The sequence below is a fragment of the Schistocerca americana genome, chromosome 2 (genome assembly GCF_021461395.2).
Source record: "Schistocerca americana isolate TAMUIC-IGC-003095 chromosome 2, iqSchAmer2.1, whole genome shotgun sequence".
Taxonomy (NCBI): Eukaryota; Metazoa; Arthropoda; class Insecta; order Orthoptera; family Acrididae; genus Schistocerca; species Schistocerca americana.
The window spans coordinates 494470777-494476070 of record NC_060120.1 but is presented as its reverse complement, the minus strand read 5'-3'; positions in this window follow the sequence as shown (position 1 = coordinate 494476070).

Sequence of the window (5294 nt, the reverse complement as noted above, 5' to 3'; positions counted from 1 at the left end):
ACGGAACTAGACACTAACAATCACTCTGCAAGTACTGACAGGGATGATATCGACGGCGCATTTGACACTAATAAGTTAATTCAGAATAAAATTCAAACAATTGAGAATTGTAATGACAATGATAGGCAAGACCTTTTTGAGATTTTACAAGCACATTCCACAGTTTTTACTCACAAAACAGGAACAATCAAGGGATTTCAATACCAATTTTGTGTTCGTGAGCATACTAAATTTTGTGTTAGACCATACGTAATTCCGGCGCATTATAGGGACCGTGTTAGAACAGAAATACAATCTATGCTTAATGAGGGCATTATTGAGCCTGCAGTAAGCTCATACAACAATCCATTACATGTTGTTGAGAAGAAAAATGGATCGATCAGGCTTGTCTTAGATTCGAGACAAATCAATACGATCATTATTCCTGAAACAGACAGGCCGCAAACGTTAGAAGAACTTCTTCAAAATTTTAATGGTGTAAAAGTGTTGTCTTCCATTGATCTCAGATCCAGCTTTTATCAGATCGAACTTCATCCAGAATGTAGAAAATACACAGCTTTCCTTTGTTTCGGCGTTTGTTATCAGTTTCGGAAACTTCCCTTTGGTTTGAACATTTCTTCGGCAGCATTCATTCGTGGGCTAAATTCCATATTACCTGAATTCTTAAAACGTCACATCACCTTATATGTAGACGATATTCTGATAGCAGAAGCCTCATGGGAACAACACAATCGCATCCTCAACAGCGTGTTACATATTTTTGCAGAATCTGGAATTACAGTTAACTTGGAAAAGTCTGAATTCGGTAGGTCAAAGGTGAGGTTTTTGGGACATATTATTTCTTCTGAAGGCATTCAGCCGGATCCTGAAAAGTTAGAAGCAATCAGAGCCATTCCAGTTCCATCCACAAAAAGACAAGTCCGCAGTTTTCTAGGTCTCGTAAATTTTTACCGTCGTTTTCTGAATATGCAAATTCTAGTTACACCAAAACTTTGTTCTCTCACTGGAAAAAATACTATTTGGAACTGGGACGAACAAGCACAGTTGGAATTCAATTCTTTGAAAGAAGCGTTACTTCACGCGCCAATACTAGCTCATCCTGATCTGTCACAAGATTTCTGCCTTAGTACGGATTCTTCTAAAGTCGGTCTTGGTGCCCATTTATTTCAAGAATCCATAGAAAATGACACTACCGTTCAGAAAACCATTGCTTTTGCTAGCCGAGTGCTAACAAAATCTGAAAAAAATTATTCCGTTACTGAATTAGAAGCTTTAGCTATCGTTTGGGCATTTAACAAATTCCGTTTCTTTCTTTCTGGTAAGCACGTAAAAGTGTACAGTGATCATCGTGCATTACAATTTCTTATGTCTTCAAAATTAAATCATGACAGGTTAAAACGTTGGGCATTGTTTCTACAAGAATTCCGCTTCACAATAGTCTACATTCCCGGCAAGGAGAACATTGTTGCGGATGCACTGTCACGCGCACCGGCTGGGCTTGAGAAAAGTAACACAGAAGGCAACCTCGAGAAAAATTTCAGTATTCTTTACATTCAGAAAGTCGCCTTTGAAAACTTCACCACCACATCATTAAAGGACATTGCTCATGAACAAGATAAAGATCCGATTTGGAAGGACATCAAGAGCAAATGGCATGAAAAGACACACACACAGATTCGGCATTATTACCTGGTTAGAAACAACATACTCTTCAAACGCTGCACTGTTGATGACAAGCTATGGGTACTTTGCATTCCAGACGATTTTGTTAATAAGCTCATTTGGTACATTCATTTCAGCTACGCACATTTTGGCCCACGAAAATGTTATCATATTCTTCGAACGACTTGTTATTTTAACAATATGGAAAAGCGAATTCGAAGAGTCTTGTCTATTTGTAAACTTTGTCAAAAGGCGAAACCATCTACTATCTCCCATAGTGCTCCGCTGTTTCCTATCATTCCTTCTAAATTAAAAGAATTTGCTGCTGTTGATCTTTTGGGACCGCTTGTCAGAACATCCAATGGATTTTCGTACGTTCTAGTCGCTGTTGAACTTACTTCAAAATTTGTTTCTTTCACACCGTTACGTAAAGCCACTGGACGGTCTGTATCCAACGCCTTTGTTAAAAATTTCTTACGTGAAGTTGGACACGTTAGTAAAGTCATTTCAGATAACGGACCGCAATTCAGATCTGCTGTTTGGTCACGCATGCTTCGCAACCATAAAATCAAACCTGTTTTTATTTCATTGTACTCACCACATTGTAACCCCTCCGAACGGATTATGAAAGAAATCAATAAGCTTTGTAGACTTTATTGTCACAGAAAGCATCAGCATTGGGACAGATATTTACACTTATTTCAAAACGTGCTGAATGAAATGCCTCACGACTCCACTGCTTTACCACCTACTCTTGTACTGAAGAATGAAGAACCACCGAACAGAATCAGAGAGCTTGTACCTTTCCCGAATACACGTAAACTTCGACACAAAGACATAATTGATTTGGCTCTTAAAAATATAAAATCTGCAGCAGACAAAAGGAGAAAACTACACGGTAAAGCAAATGCAAAGAAGTTGTATATTGGTCAGAAAGTTCTCATTAAAGCTCATTCATTGTCACATAAGAAGAAACACTTGAGTCACAAATTCTTTCTAGTTTACAATGGACCTTACAGAATCCGACGTATACCACATGATAATTGCGTTGAAGTTGAAACTCTGCGTACTAGGAAGAGTAAAGGTTTACACCACATTTCACATGTAAAACCGTTTATTGAAAGATAATCTGCTTTTTAACTTAGTCTTTGTCATAAAATTTTTCGCTTCACATTACTAATATGCTTTGTCAGACTTAGAATCTGTTAACATACAACAATGTTTGAAGTTAAATATCCAATCAAGAACCAAGAGAACTTATTTAAACAGAAATGACGAATGCATTGTTATAGTGAACAGACGTCACAGTGTTATTGTGTGTGTACATTCTTGCTTGTTAGTTGTACGATTACGTAACGACTATAAGGCTCACATACTTAGAACATTTACCAGTACTGCTAATGAGATTTTAATGCAACATTTTGGTTACCTGAAAATACATTCAGTATTTAAAGTGCTTTCTGAGAGATACCAGATGACACAGAGGTTAGTTTATGTGACAGCTACACGATTTTTATCACGACGCTACTAATGAGTGACAATTTACAATGTTGCTTTTGCGGTGTATCTGTTTTATATCTGCACAGTTTTCTGAATTCTTCTGGAAAGAAAAACATGTTTTAGTAGTAACTTTTGTGGTATAGCAACAATGAGACAGCCTTTTTTCGTGGCACAACAATACGTTACTGTACAGTACTTTCTTCATCACGCCAATAAGCATAATAACTACGATATCTATACGCAAAGCATTTCACTTTTGTTTATCATGAGGTAAGTACATTGGCTTCTGCAGAACTTAGCTTTCGGAGGAAAATAACTACGACACTTCCACAGAGATTATCTTACAACAAGATGCACATTTAGCGCTACAGGACACGGATTCCAGTGATCAATTTTATACTTAAAACATTTATTTTTAAAGATTTTTGAATTACAAAGAAAGTTTTCCGTGATATATTTCATTTCATTGCTGTAATCTGTAACACCTGAGGGTATAATTACATAAATCCTCAGGGGGGTACATGCCTACTTTGTGTACCATGTGTGTGGCAACCACAAGGAACCCTAGCTAATATGGTATTTGCTTATACAACTTTACACATCGGTACCATATTTCTCTAACACACAAATTACACAGCTATCTGATCATTTAACTGAGAGAGACAAACATTTATTTTACTATATCAGTGACAGATGTTTACGTAATTACACCGTTGGAACCTCACACTTACGAAATTGTATTTTGTCTGTACTTTGTAAACTGTTCATATTTTTTCGGAACCATTGTGATACTATGAGAGATTTGAATGATATATTTGGTAAGGGAGCATGATTTTAAAGTACGTTTGAGGCAGATGACATTTTTGACATGAGCAGAGAATTTTTTTTAATTATTGGAGGAAGCTACGACGATTTTGAGATTTGACTGAGGTGTTATGATGTTATTTTTACGACGACGATGTGTATTATGCTGCTGAGGTATGTTTACGATTAATAGGCTGAGGCTACTATATGAGTTATTTGATTATGCTTCATATTTATAATGACGAAATATTGACGAGTGTCGATGGATACGTATATGTGTAATAAGGTAAGGAGTAATGAATAGTGGGTAGGGACTCTTGACTTGTGAAAAAGGATGTTGGAAACCAAGAATCGTACTTTAAGAGTTATGACATGTGTGAATCATATGTGAATGTATCACAATGCCACTGAACATTTTTTGGACACTTATATTTATAGGATTTTGTTTATACAGATTTGCAACGCTAATTCTTGACCTGTGAAATATTTTTATGTGAGACTGTCACTTTAGCGAAAAGTGCTGTCGTAAATATTTCCATACGAAAGTTAAGTGACCACCTGCACGTAATGCGTCGCGGGCACCCAGCTGTGTCAGACGTCTGGAGAAAAAGCCATTATTGTGAGCCCTTGTCAGCGGCACAGGTAGAACAAAAAAAAAAGGGGAGGCCATTATCCTCGGAAATATTTTTACATCTGCACACCTGATTATGACAAGCGTCTTTCTACGAGAGTTGAGAGAATTTCTACTAACTTATGAAATGTCACATGACTACTGAATGATATTTTTATGCTTTGCTTTTCATAGTTGCTTATTTCATTTGACATCTGTTTTCCAGCTGTGTTGCAGCATTGCTTTTATAAAATAAAATGCATTTGCTAATGTGAACACTTTCTGTCAACAGATCTATTAAATAATTATTTTGTGATCCACATTCTTTAAAAAAGGAGCACTTGGAAAGGAAAGAACAATAAGAAGGAACTAGTAACTGCATTCATAATTTTCTTTTCAAGTACATGGTAATATTTTTTTTACAATAAGTTGTTGTGGTGCACCACTTTAATTACTTAGACATTAAGATGTGATTATACATTTACCTTATCTGCATTGTTATCTTTAGTGTACTATTTTTTTTGCTTGAGCTATGTCATGTTTTGATATAAGTTATTACATTTGCTGCTGCTAGCTTTGCCAATCTGTATTTTTTGTCATTGCTGCTTGTGTTAATTGTTTTGTGCTGCTGCATTGCCTCGTCCCTTAGTTTAGCATCTGAGCTCAGTAGATTTAAGTTAGCTTAAGAGGGGGTAGACTATATGAGAAACTGACTATG